Genomic DNA, 17212 nt, shown 5'->3' with positions numbered 1-17212 from the left:
TCCTGTTTCACTTTCTGACATGTGAAAATCAAGGTGATAATAGTTCCTACCTTGCAGGGTTGTTATGAGGATTAAATAATACATCAATCGACCCTCATTACTCAGGGGTTCTATATTACAAATTCACCTACTTGCCAAAATATATTTGTAACCCCGAGATCAATACTTGCAAGCACTTTCGCAGTCACTCAGGACACGTGCATAACAGTGAAAAGTTAGTCACCCGACACTCAGCGTCACGGCTGGGGTGGAACAAGGCGGTGATGTGCCTTCTTGTTTCAGGTCATACTGCAAACAGGCGCGGTTTCTGCGGTCTGCTTAGTGCTACATTTTCTCGCATACTTGTGCCTTTTCTTGGTGATCTCACTGTTTAAAATAGCCCCCAAGCCTAGTGCTGAAGTGCTGTCTAGGGTCCGAAGCACAAGAAGGCTTATGGGAAAAAAAAGTATGTGTTAGAGAAGCTTCATTCAGGCTGTTGTATGCTGACGTCTGTGAGTTCCACATTAATGAATAATACATACTGAATATGAAGTTTTTAAACAGAATCACTTCAGACAAGGTTATGGGTTGATCAGTTGAGGAACGCGCAGTCAGAGGCTCGCAGGACCCTGACCTGTGTCGGCAGGGGTGGGGCCTCAGTCTTTGTAAACCAGTGTTTGCAGCGACTTTATCAAACGTAACCTGCAGATGACAAGGATCGACTATAGGTGTAAGGACGGGGCCTACCACATGCCAAGTGCGGAACAAATGCTGGGTTTTGTGATTCTAACCATTATTGTTGTTTCATCGTGTCTAATGTCTGCTCTGGGTCCCCGTCTCCCTTCCCATCTGTGGAAGGAAAATCTAAACAGAGTCATTATTGCTCAGAGAGCTCTGTGACCTGGAACCAGGAAGCCACGGAGGAAGGTGACGTGCATGCCTCAGCCTGGATGGACTCTGACCTTTTGACCTGATGAAGTCGTCCAGAGCACCTGCCAGAAACGCAAGATACTTATCGGACCCTTACCCTAAAATAACTTGAGACAGTCTATCTCCTTATTGGACCCCTGCCCTAAAACAACTGACGATGCCTTAAGGACAAATCTTCCCTCACTTGCGACTGTCAATCACGGTTCTTGCCTTTAACAGCCTCCTGGCTTGTTTTCTTTTTTCCTGGCTTTGTGTCTTCAGAAGCCCCTGATCCTTTCTCTTCCTTAGAACACTCCTTTGGGGTTGCCCTGAATCTGTCTCCCAGACTGCAATTCTTAGGACCCCAAATAGATTCTTCCTATTTGCACCCTGCATTTTTTTTTTTTTTTTTTTTTTAGGAAGCCCGAAGTTAGCTTGTACTTCGTGCCCAGAATCCTAGAACAAAAGCCAGGAGCTTCCTACTTCCTTCCTCTTCCTGCTTCTCAGCCACAGAGCTTTCCAGAGGCAATGGCCTATCCAAACATGAGGCAGCCGGACAAGAGGAGACGGTTCCAAGTGGTGAGATGCGAAGCTTGAGAACATCTTTCCTGGGCCCCGAGATGAGAGTCCCCGCTTCCTTCCAGGCCCGCCAGAGGGGGTCTCCGCACCTGCGATCGGTCCCTCCTCCCTCCTCCCTCCACCCACCCTCCCTCTGTCCCTTCACCAGCCCGCAGGGGAGCCTGAGTGAAGGAAGCAACAACAAGTTCCAGCAGAGCCCCCGGTCAGGGAAGCTGAGGTCCCCCCTGGGAGACGTGTGGTCCTTTCCGGAGGCAAGCCCAGGGCCAGCCCACCCCCAGAGGCCACTCCATCCCACGTCAAGACCTCTGCCCCCAAGGGGCCCCACGCACAAACCAGCACCCCTTCACAAGCTGACTGTGGTGAAAGAGGCTGGGTTCCCAGAGGGGCCTTAGGAGAGGTAACACCTGGTGAGCCTCTGCGGGAACCCTTCCCCATGGAAACATTTTAAGCATTTTGAAACAAAGACAATACAAAACATCTCAAGTTTCCTATTCCCATTTCTTAAGTTTCAGACAGTACTTTGTAGAAAAATGTATCAGACACTCTCCAGTGACAATTCAGGTAGGAAATTACACTTGAATCTGAGCCCCTGAGCGGCTAGAGGGGCCTTAGAAAGAGTGCAGCAGCCATGAGTTGGGATAGAGCTGGTGACAGTTCATCATTGGCCCTTTACTCTGTCTCATAAGCTTGCCTTAATCCCTTCTCTGGACATGATAGCAAAGCTGGGCACAAAATGTAACACAATAGCTTTTCTGCCTTGAGGACTGAGGCCCCAGAATGCTTTGTGAGTGAACCAAGTCGGCTGCCCGTTAAGGCCGTGAGGCTGCCCCAGGCAGAGGGTGGGGACCAGCTGTCATTGTGCAGGGGTGGGGATGGAGAGACCTTCATTCCTTTCTGCCTCCCGACCACACCCCTGGAAACAAAGTGGAGCGCCCTGACAAGCCCTGCCATAAGGGCGACACTCAGAGTGTCTCACTGGAACAGGAGGTGGGCACCATCGCCACGCTCCTGGGTCAGCAGGGACCCTGAGATGATCGCCAGACCGCTCCCGCACCCAGGGGAAGGCAGACGGGCGGGCAGACAAACAGCATGTGGTTTGGCAACGCCACTGTCCCAGGACACACACGGCACAGAAGTGGCCGACGTCAGCTCCAGCCAGTCCCTCGTCTGGCTCCGCAGCCGGCCGTTCTCCACACGTGGCGTGGAGGTCATTGTAAATCTATTCATCTCACTCCTCTGCTGAAAAACCTCCAAGGACTCCACTCCAGCCTCAGAGTAAAGGGCGCTATCGTGATAACAAAGGGCAGGGTAGATTAGAGAAATGCACAGAGCTGGTCCTGACCCAGCCCCGGCTCTTCTCTCCAGCCTCACACATCACCACATCTTTCTTTCCACAGCACATACAGGGGCACACGTACGTGCATGCCTGCACGCACACCGTGTAAACACACGTGGAGACCCACCTGTTTAGCCAGGCCTCCGTGCTCAGTGTCTGCAGCATCCACAGGCCTGTTCTCGTTGCTTGAAATCTTGCCTCCCGTGTCCCCCAAGGCCCACCCCCAACTCCTCCAAACTTCCTTTCTTGGCCAATGCCCACTTGACCTCTGGGTCTCCTCCTCAGGGGAGCCCTCCCGGACCTTTTACGATGTGGCCAGGGGCCCGAGCCCAGAGCCCTCCTCATGCTCTGTCCATCCCTAAGCAGGGTCACCAGTCTCTTCCCAGCTTTGCCTGGCCGAGGTCGGTCATCCCACTAGACTGCCCCGTGTCCAGACCCCACCCCATGATAGAAGCTCAGAGGATGTTTATAGAATGAATACATGAGTAACAATAACGAGAGCATATTTAAAGAATCTGAGACATAATTTGCCTCAATACAACATCTAAAGTTAATTGTAGGGGTGAAAGTAAATCTAGGTGTCAATAAATGAACAATTATGTGTTGAGCATGTTCTGTGTGTAGCTGTCCCTTCAGCGGGCTGGTGAGGTCTGGAAAGATACAGCTGAGCATTCAAACGGCCCAGATAAGCCAGGCATTTCTTCCACCGTGGGTGCTCACGGGGCCTCACTCCACTACGGAGGAGGAGAAGGTCCGAACGTTTGCCATGTGTGAGCTAAGTGGTGTGCAGTGTGCTTTGACCCCCAGGCTCCCTTCTCACACACTGAGCCGCGTGAATCACTGAGTGCTGAGTGAAGGGGTGTGTCCCCCAAAGATCTGCTCTTTTGGAAAATATCCTGCTTCTTAGTTTTGCTCAAATGTGTTATTCCAAAGAGAGACAAAGGTGATTCTTTTTATGATTATCTGTTGGGCATTATGTCTTTCCAGGGGAGAAGGGTTTTTTTGTTTGTTTTTCTTAAGATTTTTTGATGTGAACCATTTTTACAGTCTTTATTGAATTTGTTACAATATTACTTCTTTTTTTTTTTTTAAATGTTTTGGCTTTTTTGGACCCGAGGCATGTGGGATCTTAGCTCCCCGACCAGAGATTAAACCCGCACCTCCTGTATTGAAAGGCAAAGTCTTAACCACCGGACCTCCAGGGAATTCCCAGGGGAAAAGTTTTTGCAACTCAAACCCATTGACAGAGAAAATGCCACCCCCAAATCCTGTTTCCTGAGAGAGAGCAGAGAGCCTGGTAGGTAAGAACAGAACTCTGCTCTTTCTCTGTCTTTCTGTCAACAGGTGGTGTTGTCAGCCATAAAATCCCTGCTGAGGTCACAGCTCTGCTGTAAATAGAGCTTCCAGTCACCCTATTAATGTCCATTTGAGGTCTTCAGGAAACTCCTTTACTAGTTCCTCAAAGCAAGGGACCCTCTCACGACTTTGAATGAGTGAACCAGCTATAAACGAGTTTTGGATGTTGCTTGCTTAAAAGCAAAGGTAAATCCAGCATTTTGATAATTTATTTCTCCCGCTCCATTTGCTATATCCCTACTGGATGATGGAAACATGACTGCAGTATTACACGAATGGTTAAAATATGTTCCCGTGGTAACTGCGACCAGGATGCAATCTATAGAAAAAGAGTATATCAGTGCAACTAAATTACAATCCAATTAAAAATAACCCAATCTGCCTTTTGAGGAATTAGTAGATTAACGTGCGTTTGTTGTTACTTGTTATTTTGTTCAGAGAAGAAAAAGATACTATCTCACCCTTGAAGAAGTTGCAAATTAATTTTTGAAATGATATTTAATCATAAATGAACAAAAGCAAGACAGCACAGGGTGAATTTTAACTTTGGACATTCGTGGCCCCTGAAGGCAGCGCCTGGGACGGTTTTGGAAGCGTAGAGCCTCAGGCCCTGGAGTGAGGGCTTCCCGCTACCGGGCCCCTCGGGTGATGAATATGCACAGTGAAGTGTGCAAGGGCTGGCCTCCACTAGGGAGACCGGGAGATCCCTAGGCAGCTTTATTTAGGAGGCGGATTTGGAGGGATACTTGTATAAAAACAAGGATTTGCTGCCGAATTCCAGAGACCTTACTTTCCAAATCTGTATCGATTCCGTTCTTCTTTCTCCATCTCAACTGTCTCGGCCGAGCCCAAGCCTCGGCCCCCCTCGGCGGGCATCCCTTCTCCTACTCTGATGCGGCTCCCATCCCGCTGACCAGTGAAACGCAGGTGACAGCCCCTCGGCTTTCACACCTGCGTGCGGCTCCCTTACAGACAGGTCAGGTCCTTACCACCTGCCCCGACTGGGTTCCCACGGAGACAGTGCGGCAGGTGTCTGTGTGCAGGACGCAGGACCAGCCCCAGCAGGGGCGTGACAGGAGCAGGTGTGCACCCAGACGATGGCATAGAATCTAGGCAGAGGCTTCGAGCCCATCCCGCGAGGCAACCCATCATGAGGGCAAAGGTCCAGGCCTCCACTTCTGTGTCCATCTGTCACTGGACAGTACTGCCCCTGGGGACAGGCGTGACCTGGTGTGAGGCGGCCATTGCCCAAGAGGACTCAGCCAGCACTCAAGTGGCTTCACCGAGGTTACGTGTGAGAGGGGCGGTCAGCCTGGGAACCAAGGAGAAGTGAGCACCGCCGTGGGGCCAACTGCAAGGTCAGTGTCAGGAGCTAAGCCACCGTCAGCAGCAGCCACGGCCAGCCAGCCAGTGTGAGTGGGGCGGGGAGATGCAGCTACAGCCGCCGTGGCCAGAAAAGGTTACTGGCCACAGGGGGACTCATGTGGGAACGGAGAGCGCTGAGTTAGACCCATACCCCTGAGTCCTGGAAGCTGGTTTGGCTGAAGAGGAAGTCAGTTTACAGACAGCTTGGGCACCGCTTATACCAATGTTGGGTCTCTGTTTGAATCCTGTCACTTATATGACCCGTTCACTTCGTATCTGTCTCTGTCTCCTTTTTCTTCTCTGTAAATTGGGAATCATAATAGTACCGACATGATGGGGATGTTGTGAAGTAGTGATCTTGGACTGTGCCTGCTACACACTGAACGCTTGCTCAGTGATGATGGGTATTAGCATCATTTATTTGGATAAACCTGTAATTATATTCCAGCCTGGCCTCTTAGGTGCTGTGACCTTGTGCAGGTTTTCCATTGCTGTTTTTTTACTTCATGTCTCTGCTTAGAAATAACATTATTTCATGCACTTTTCGTTGATTGCATCTTTTGGAAATTCTATTCCCTGATTAAGAAAATGAATTGCAAATTTGTATTAAGATAAGCAAAGATTAAAAGGAAACATCTGTTTTGTGCTGCTACAAAGAATATTAACATCCAAGATGCATGAGCTGGGGTCTCACTTAGCACCCAGCACTCTCTTTCTTGGTGCTCCATTACGTGGGCTGACTGAATCACAAGCTATCTTTACACCAAAATAATGCATATTTCAACTTCAGAAAATGTATTAGACGTCTGTCACGATTGTCAAGTCTGTCTTTGTTTTCCTATCATCAGAACAGTGAATGTATTTTACAGGAATTTAGGCAGGGACTTTTCCTATGTTGTATAAAAAGCTCTTGCAAGTGCAGGAAATATAACTGATGCTGATAAAAGTTAACCGGCAAACTGTCCATTCTAGGTGCTTATATGAGTTTCTGTTGATGTAAATGGGATGATTTGTGACAATTATTATAAAAGCCAGGGTAACCCAAGAGATGTGTGCACTAGTTTTCTAACTAGGCTTTCAATAATCCTTCTAGAACCTTTGCCAGGGGAGCACACCTGTATACCTGGATTAAATGTCCACGGGGGCTCTCCAGCTTTACCCGGCGGTTGGTGTATTGCAGTAAGTAGAGGGTCATTTTTCCATAAGCTATGAGGTGTTTGAGCAGGTACAAGGTGATTTCCTCAGCTCTTTGCATGGTTTTCCTAGGATCAGAGTCTGGACTTATGATTGTGGTATCCCTGCCCATGACACTGTACACTCTTCCCAGTGAAGAGGGGGAACAACTCCCCTCAGGGTAAGCTTGTTGAACTCAGGTACCACATCGACGTCATTCTGTTTGTTTCCTTTTCTTTATGTATTCCCAGAGTCTGGCAGAGTCATGTAACATAGTAAATGTTCCATAAATACTTTTTGCATGAATGAACGAACAAAAAGTTATAACTCCAACAGTTCACTAGAAATTATCTCATCTTTCCTCCTTCTTAAATAAATAAGGCAAGCACCCTCATTCAGTAACATTCTTACAGCTGGTTAAGAGCTGAGCAAATGTCACCCACATCAACAGACCGTTGGTGACGAGACTGGCTCATTTTGCTCGGCCTGAGTGGGAGAGAGGTCATGAGGACGGTTCCCAGACATCCTTCCTGACATGCAGGGTCTTCTTCACTCACCACTTGCGTTTCCTGTCCAGAGATATTTATGGAAGCAGACGGTGGTTAAGGGGTAGATTTGTTTTTGCATCAAGTTCATTGTTAATCACTCTTGCAGAAGGGTTGGTTACGAGCAAACAAAAAAATAAAAGTTGTACAATCTAAAGCACTTTGTTTTCAGACAGTCTTGGCCCTGCCTGAACTGGCCCAGACGCTAAATCTGAGAAACGTGTGAGCTTTTTGTCCTAGGTTTTCATGTGTATGTGTGTATGTGTTTTTTAAAGTGTTGTTATATTCCTTACAACAAACATTAGCTGAACACAAATCACAACTCCGTGACCTCAGGGTTTGAATCTTGTGAGGCCACAAGGGGGCGTAATTTGGCCACAAAAGAATCTCAAGCCTGGAGAGAGCCGAGGAGGGCAAAGCCGCTTTGGGAACCACCTGCATCCGGGAGGAGAAGCAGGTGTCTGCGGTTTCCACCTTCTCCCTCAGGTGCTCCTTGCTCCCAAAGCCGGGGGCAGAGTCTCTTCCAGCCCAACCCAGTGACTGTGTCCCTGGGGCATCACAACTTAACACAGAAAGGAGATCTTAATGATTTGTGTATTTTATTGAAAGCCCCAAATATTTCATTGGCTGCTAAAACCTACGACACACAAATTCCTCCCTCCTTCCACCCCGCCCCTTCTCTTTCTTTCTAACTCATATTTAGGAGACTCCATCCCCTTTCTTTCTTTCTTTTTTTTTTTTTTGCGGTACGCGGGCCTCTCACTGCCGTGGCCTACCCCCCGTCGCGGAGCACAGGCTCCGGACGCGCAGGCTCAGCGGCCATGGCTCACGGGCCCAGCCGCTCCGCGGCATTTGGGATCCTCCCGGACCGGGACACGAACCCGCGTCCCCTGCATCGGCAGGCGGACTCTCCACCACTGCGCCACCAGGGGAGCCTATCTATCTCTTTTGGCCCTGATCTTGCACCTCTGCCTGGGGACCAGCCCACAAGTGCCAGTGTAAACAGGGGAAAGCGCAGAGGGTTAGGCCTGCCCTGGGAAGGCAGCTCTGTGCTCCAGGCTTTCTGGAAGGACTTCTTCTCATACTGGTTGTGCTGCTTCCACAGGATGAAAATTATTTTCTCTGACTGTTGTGTGTTATCTGAGTTCCAGTTAGGAAAACTCCAGCTGGACGGCAGATGCCCGTACTCTTCTTATGGAACTTGAGCTGAGATCAGGTAAAATAAGACAGACGTCTTTGCTGCTGCGACTACCGGCAATTAACAAGTCAGAACTTGTCTTAGGTGAACGTTCCACGATTACTGGGGACTGAGGTTGACCATGTTGCTTAGTGGTTGGGTGGTGGGCTCTGATCTTAAAGACCTGGGTTCAAACCCTGAGCCCCGTGCTGTGTGACTGATCTCAGACAAGCTATCTAACCCCTCTGTGTCCAGTCTCTATCTGTGGAAGAGGGAACATAGTGGGATGTAAAGTACCCAGAGCATCTTAAGTGATTCCTATACACTTGTTATTATAATGTCCTAATTTTTATAGTAGCTCATCTTTGTCCTTCAGGAGTCTCCTTTCAGAATAACTTTAGACTTGAAAAAATATTGCAGACATAGTAGAGTTTGCTCATACCCTTCACCTAATTCTGCCTAGTGTTGACATCTTACATCACCAGACCACAGAGAGAAAACCAGGAAATTCACGTGGATGCAGTACCATTAACTAAGCTGTAGACTCTATTCGTGTTTCTCCAACTGTCCCCCTAACGTGCTTCTTTGTGTCCGGGACCCAGTCCCAGTGGGTTCAGTGGCCACGACTCCTCAGCCCCTAGCGGGTCTGCAGGCTTCCTTCCTCTTTCACAACCTGAGCCCTTTGGGAGATTCCTGGCAAGTGATTCTGTAGAATGTCCTTTGCTTTGGGCTAATCTGATACTTCCTCACAATTACACTGAGCTTACGCATTTTGGGGCAAGAATACCGCAGAATTCTCAGTGCATCCTGTCAGGAAAGACGTGTGTTGATATGTCTTATTACAGACACAGTCGGTCCTCCGTATCCATGGGCTCCGAATCTGGTGGATTCAACCAACTGAGGTTGAATGAAAACATTAAAAATAAATTTTTCCAGAAAGTTCCAAGAAGCAAACCTTAAATGTCAGGTGCCAGCAAATATTTACATAGTATTTACGTTGTACTTACAACTACATGGCATTGACATTTTAATAGGCATTGTAAGTTATCTAGAGATGATTTAAAGTATAGGAGGATGTGCATGGGTTATATGCAAATACTACACCATTGTGTACAAGGGACTTGAGCACCTGTGGATTTTGGTGTCTGAGGGGAGTCCTGGAACCAATCACCCTCGGATAATGAGGGACGACTCTTCTGTTAACTTTATTCCAGTGGCTGTAGAGTCACTGTTTTCCCATCTGTAATTGGTACACACCTTGGAGGAGATACATTGAGACTGCAGCTATGCTCTCTCATCATGACCACACCCACCACACTTAGCACCAGTAGATGGTTCTGGCCTAGGCCCATTATTACTGTGGTGTCAGCCTAAGGGAAATTTTCTATTTCTATCATTTACATTTACCTTTGTAATTCTGCTATAAGGAAGAACTGGCCCTTCTCTGCTGCATGTATGTATGTATGTGTGTATGTGTATTCATCCATCCATTCATTCGTTCGTTCTTCATTGATATGACTATGGACTTACGGGTATTGATTTTTTTCTGTGGGTTGGTAATTACTATCATTATTTTATTGCCAAAATTGTCCCAGATTTGGCCACTGGGGCTCTTCAAGCAGGCTCCTGTGTTCTTCCAGCATATGCCCTCATGATTTTTTCAGCACTTCCTTAATTTCTGGCACCATAAAAATGTTCCAAGCTCATCGTGTGTTTTCCTAACCCCACGCTGGAGTTGACCATTTTCCAAGGAGTACTGTTTCCTTTATTGGAAACTCATGCTTAGAAACGGGTATCTGACCTGTAGGTGTGCTCACTGCCCCTGGGTGTCCTTGACCCTCAGCCACCCAAGCAGACAGAACTGGATCAATATACAGACAGCATGAGTTGATTCTTATACCCCCCATTCATCCTGTCCTCCCCTTTGCCTGACTCATAACTGTCTTTTTCTGACAGTGAGAAACCTGGCTTTAATCATCCGTGGTGTATTTACATATTTGCTCCATCCTAGATTAAACGTAATTCAGTTCACAATTTCTTACCCTCACTCCTTGGGAAACACGTTTCCTAACGAGAGTGAGATATTTGAACATGGATCGTTTTGTCCTGAGCTTCACCATGCAGTCGATATACCGTTTTCCAAACGTAACGGGTTAGTGATTTTCTTCCCCACTCGCTTCATTGCCTGTGTCATTCAGTCTCCCCACAGCCAGGTTCATCTGGAACCAGTGCACTACATCCGGGCTACCCCACATCCTGGCTGATTTGAAGTACTTATTTGAGGGAGTTGTTCTAGAACCAAAGGATCCACAGAGGTGTCTCTCTCCCCTCACCTCCTTTTCCTCATTCCCTTCCCTTCACTGTCTCCACCCCATTCCCACACCTGCCTGGCTGGTGACTAATCTCATTAATTTCTAGTTTGTGCTTCTGCGTTTCTTTTGCACAAAGAGCAGATACATGCGTATTTTCCTGGGTCACCCTTCTCTCTTACACGAGGCTGGTATACTAAGGTACTCTTTTGTATTTCACTTTTCTCACTTAGCAATATATTCTGGAATATCCATATCAGTTCTTAGAGGTCATTTTCTTCTTCTTTTTTTAACAGCTGCATAATGCTACATTGTATTCTGCAGTTTTCTTAATGACTACTTAGGTTCTTTCTGCATTTTTTTCCGTAACAAATAATGCTACAATGAATAACTTAATGCATACATATATAGATACATGTATATACACATACATATATGCACATACATACACATACATATACACATATGTGTGTGTGGAGCTATGAGCTATCTACTGCTGCCTAACAAATTCCCTCCAAATATAATATCTTAAAACAACGAACGTTTATCACCTCACGGAATCCAGGGCTCAGGAATCTACGCACGGCTTCTCTGGGTCTTCTGGCTCGGGTCTCTCCCAGGGTGCTGTCGAGGTTCCAGCAGGGCGGCGGTCTCAGCCGAGAGGACACAGGTGCAGGCTCACTCACGCGGCTGTTGGTAGGACGTAGTCACTCGGTGGCGCTGGGCTGAGAGCCTTGCTGGCTGCAGGCTGCTCTCAGTCCCCAGGTCGTCCACAGGAAGCTGGCTTCCATCAGCGCGAGCAAGACAGAACAAGACCTAAGTTACAGGCTTTTTGCGGCCTAATGTCAGACGTGGCATTCCATCCCTTTGCCACACGCTGTTCATTAGAGGTGAGTCACGAGGTCCAGGTAACTCTCGAAGAAGGGGAGTGCACGAGGGCCTGAATTCCAGGCGGTGGGATGCCGGAGAGCCGTTTCAGAGCCTGCCTGTCACAGAATGTATCTTCGGGGTAAAGCAGAGGATTGCTGGGCCGGAGTCCGTGTGTGTAGGTTTGCTGGACATCGCTGAATTCCCCCGCAAGGTAGGTTACACAGATCTGCATCCCCACCAGTCACATGTACGAGTGTGTTTGCCCACAGCCTGGACAACACGATGCATCACTGGGCATTTCTATTTATACCCATTTGACAGGTAAAAAATATTTCAATGTTGTTTTATTTTGATTTCTTTAATTATGAGTGAGTGTGAACATGTTTTACATACATTTAAGTACCATTTTAATATCTTTTAGGTGAATTGTCTGATGGTGTATTTTTCCTATTTTTGTATCGCAATTTGGTTTTTTGTTCTTCAGTTTTAAAGAGTTTTTTATATATTATAGTTATTAGCCCTTTCTCTGTAACATGAGTTGCAAATATTGTCTCCCAGCTTGACAGCTGCCTTTTGACTTTGCATGTAGTGCTTTTTCCATGCAAAATTTTAAAATTATTTTGGTAAGTCAAATTTATCACCTTTTTTTGTATTACTTCTGAATTTTGAGTCATAGTTAAAAAGGCTTTCTGTCCACTAATGTTAAAGAGCAATTCACCCATGCTTTCTTCTAGTGTTTGAATGGTTTCCTTTTCCACTTATGTCCTTGTTTCATTTGGTGTTTATCCTCCTGTACGGTGTGACGTAGGACTGTGACAATGTCTGTTTGCAAATGGCTACCCAGTTGTCCCAGCAACATTTATCAAAGTCCTCTTTTTTTTTTAGAGTTTTGACTGTCTTCTTCTTCTTTTTTTTTTCTTAACATCTTTTTTGGAGTAAAATTGATTTACAATGGTGTGTTAGTTTCTGCTTTATAACAAAGTGAATCAGCTGTACATATACATACATCCCCATATCCCCTCCCTCTTGCGTCTCCTGCCCGCCCTCCCTATCCCACCCCTCTAGGCGGTCACAAAGCACCGAGCTGGTCTCCCTGTGCTATGTGGCTGCTTCCCACTAGCTATCTATTTTACATTCGGTAGTGTATATATGTCCGTGCCACTCTCTCACTTTATCAAAGTCCTCTGGTGTCCTGTTTTGCTATTGAGAAGTCCACTTCAATCTGACTTATTCTTTGCCCCAGTGACCTGAGTATATTACATTTTCATATGTGCTTGTATCTATCCCTGGGCTTCCTGTTCTCTGCCACTGGTCTCTATCTACTCATGCCCCTGCACCACAGTATTGTAACTTCAAAGGTTTCTGGCAGAGATAAGCCACCCTCATAGTTTTTCTTTTTTAGTATTTTCCTAGCTATATTTACATGTTTAATTTAACAAATGAACTTTTTTTTTTTTGTTTTGTGCGGTACGCGGGCCTCTCACTGTTGTGGCCTCTCCCGTTGCGGAGCACAGGCTCCGGACGCGCAGGCTCAGCGGCCATGGCTCACGGGCCCAGCCGCTCCACGGCATGTGGGTTCTTCCCGGACCGGGGCACGAACCCATGTCCCCTGCATCGGCAGGTGGACTCCCAACCACTGTGCCACCAGGGAAGCCCCCCAAATGAACTTTAAAAAAATTTTTTTATTTAGTTTTGGCTGCATTGGTTTTTTGCTGCTGCTCGCGGGCTTTCTCTAGTTGCGGCGAGCGGGGGCTACTCTTCGTTGCGGTGCGCGGGCTTCTCATTGCGGTGGCTTCTCTTGTTGCAGAGCATGGGCTCTAGGCGCGCGGGCTTCAGTAGTTGTGGCTTGTGGGCTCAGTAGTCGTGGCTCACGTGCTCTAGAGCTCAGGCTCAGTAGCTGTGGCGCACGGGCTTAGTTGCTCCGCTGCATGTGGGATCTTCCCGGACCAGGGCTCGAACCCGTGTCCCCTGCATTGGCAGGCGAATTCTTAACCACTGCGCCACCAGGGAAGTCCCCGAAATGAACTTTAATATTAACTTGTCTAACTCCATAAAAAAAGCCTATGGATATTTTTATTTCTATTGGGGTTTTATTGCATTCATAAGTTAATCTAGGGAGAACTGACATTTTTATAAGCTTGAATCATCCTATCCAAGAACAGGTGGTGTCTTTCCATTTGTTCAAGTCTATTTTTGTGTCTTTCCAGAGTACTTTAAAGTTTTCCTCCTATAGTTTTTGCATATTTCATGGTTTTTTTATTCCTAAGTATTTCATCTTCTGTTTATTCCTAAGTATTTCATCTTCTTTGTTGCTTTTGTAAATAGGGTTTTCTCTACTACCGTGTCCTCCAATTGGTTATTGTTTGTGTAAAAGAACTCTTGATTTCTATATGTGAGGTTTATATCTTGCTACTACATTAAATTATTTTATTGAGTTAGTTTTGTCATTGATTTTCTAGGGTTTTCCTGGTATACTTTCATATCATATATAAAGAGAGAGTTTTTACTTCTTCTTTACCAATTCTTACACCTGTACTTGATTACTCTTCTCTAATTGCATTGCCTAGTATCCCTATACAGTGTGGAATAGTTGAGGAGATACTGGGCATCCTTAACCTTGTTCTTGATCTTAGTAAAAATGCCTCTAATGTTTCTCCATTAAATAAGATGCTGGCTTCAGGACCAAGGAATATGTATGTTATCTTTATTATTATTATATTAAGAAAGCATCTGGGGACTTCCCTGGTGGCACAGTGGTTAAGAATCCGCCTGCCAATGCAGGGGACCCGGGTTCGATACCTGGTCTGGGAAGATCCCACATGCCGCGGAGCAACTAAGCCCATGCACCACAACTACTGAGCCTGCGCTCTAGAGCCCGCAAGCCACAACTACTGAGCCCACGCACCACAGCTACTGAAGCTGCGCACCTAGAGCCCGTGCACCGCAATGAAGAGTAGCCCCCACTCGTCAAAACTAGAGAAAGCCCGCGCCCAGCAACGAAGACCCAATACGGCCAAAAACCAATCAATCAACCAATCAATCAATTTATCAACAACAAGAAAAAAAGAAACCATCTTTCAAAACCATTGAGTAATTTTGATCAGGAATGTGTTCTGAATTTTGTCCAAGGCTTTTACGGCATCTGTGGAGATACTGTAATTATATGATGTCTTCCTGGATCTGTAAATATGTGAATAATATTAATGGATTTTCGAATATTGAACCAACTTTGCTTTCCTGGAATAAGTCACACTTGGTCATGGTGAATTATTTTCCTAATGTGGTATTGACTTCTACTTGCTACCATCTTATTTGTATTTTTGTCATCCATTATATGCAATTTTTGGGTATCTTTCTGTTTTAATTATGTCTCTTCTAGACATCATATTATTGGACATTTTTTAAAATAGTCAATCTGAGAGTCTTTATCTTTTATATTTGTAAGTTTTATCTATTTATAATTATTATGGTGACCATATACTAGGATTTATCTTATTTCATATTTTGCTTTTATTGAACTTTTTTTTGGCTTCCTTTATTCTCTTTTCCTGTTTTCCTTTGGTCATTTTGAGTATTCTGCCAGTTTAAAAAGTTAAACATTATATTTTCGTTCTTACTGTGGCTACCCTCTATTTAAAACCTATAATTATGCATATTTAGCTGCAGTAGTAAACTTAGAAATGTCTTATTGTGCCCTTATAAGTCAGGATTTCCTGCCCACGATCAGGTCCCTTGGTCTCCCTCTTCCCTCAGCCCCATAGTGCTATTTTAGTTCTAGACTTATGGACAGTCTGTTTCCCACTTGGGTCCTATAGTGGACTTTACCTAAGCACTTGGTTATCCTTAATTCCACACCTCTTATAGCAATCTCCTGGATTTGTCTCTTTTCTTGTCTGAAGCCTTCCTTCAAGAGCGTTTCCACTGTGTGATAACATTTCTGAGGCCTTATATGAGTGAGAATATTTATATCCTCACATTGTCTGAGTGACAATTTGGATTAAAAAATCTGACATTCAAAGTTCTTTACTTTTACTACTTTAAAACCATTACACCAGTATCCCCTTGTACCATTTCCCTACCAGTCTGTCTCTCACTCCTTTATAGGTTAGGGTGAAGATAAAATTTATCGTTCAACCAGGACACATTTGAGAGTGAAGAGGGCACTACCAGTAATTAAGCTTGGGCGGTCGGTGTAAACCAGGATGACCCTGCGTAAACTGAGACATAATACTCTGCTTACTTACAGGTGGTTTAGTCACCCCACTTATAGATGATTAATTCTTTCTCTCTGGAAGCTTTTAGAATTTTCTTTCATTTGATATTCTTGGGTTTTGCTATAACACTTTTAGGTGTGGTTTTCTCTTTTTTTAAATATTTATTTATTTATTTATTTATATTTTTGGCTGCGTTGGGTCTTAGTTGCAGCAGGCAGGATCCTCTGCTGTGGCCCGCGTGCTCAGTAGTTGTGACCCATGTGCTCGGGGGTTGTGGCACGGGGGCTTAGTTGCCCCGAGGCATGCAGGATCTTAGTTCCCTGACCAAGGATCAAACCGTGTCCCCTACATTGGAAGGCAGATTCTTAACCACTGAACCACCAGGGAAGTCCCTAGGTGTGGATTTTCTGTTGTCCCCTACTTGGTCTTCTATGAATTCTTTCCATTTGAGCCATATCTTCCTCCCTCCCTCCCTCCCTTCCTTCCTTCCTTCCCTTCCTCCATCTATGTCCCAGTGACTCCTGCTGTAATTTCTTTCACTCCCAGACTCTTTATTGTAGTCAAATGCAGAGAGTCACTTATCCTGCCAACAGGAGCTCTTTCAGTCTATGTGAGACGTATATTTATTATTGCAAATTTTTAAAAAGGATTTTGTTTTGCACCTGTGTCTCCAGTACATTTTAATTTTTGAGTGCTTTCACAGCCTTAGGCACTCTGGGCCTGCGGAGTCAGGAGCCCCACCCCCTGGCCTTCCCTAAGAAGACATTACACTGGGCTAATCGTAAAGGATATTTCCAGATGCCCATGGCTCTACTGACGTCTCATCAGGAATCGTGGACATGAAGCCTAAGACGTCACGTCCCTTGTCTCAGGATGGTTAGAGCTGCTGATTGCAAACAGTGGAGTCTACTTGGACCAGTTTAAGCAGAAAAGGGATTTACTACATGCTTTGAGGTCCACCACGGGATCGTGCAGGACGGAAATGAGTTTTAAGACTATGTTTCCAGGACCAGCACCTGGACCGTGCGATGCGACTGGACAAGTGAGAAAGCAGCCTCCACCCGATTGAAGCCTGGGCATCTGCTGCCGGAACTGACGCCCCTTCTCAGTGACGGAAGCTACACGGGGACCCGCAAAGTGGACGCTGTGTGGACAGCCTGCTTCCTGGGATCTCGCTTCCAAACGCGGGGTCACCTGGGAGGCCTGTGTGGCACAGAGGGAGCCCTCCAAGCCTCCCGGCTGCCAGGGAGGCTTAATTAGAAAGACTTTTAGAAGAAAATGGAATGTGGTTGGATTTAAATGGAGCAAAACTTGAAAGACTGGATCCATCCATTATAGACTGTTATTATCGTCTATATAATAATGCAGATTATTATATCTGTAGTGCTGGTTTAACAATA

Source organism: Phocoena phocoena, chromosome 12 (assembly GCF_963924675.1).
Source record: "Phocoena phocoena chromosome 12, mPhoPho1.1, whole genome shotgun sequence".
In the NCBI taxonomy this organism is placed as follows: Eukaryota; Metazoa; Chordata; class Mammalia; order Artiodactyla; family Phocoenidae; genus Phocoena; species Phocoena phocoena.
The sequence above is the reverse complement of the archived record's forward strand: the minus strand, read 5'-3'. Positions refer to the sequence as shown.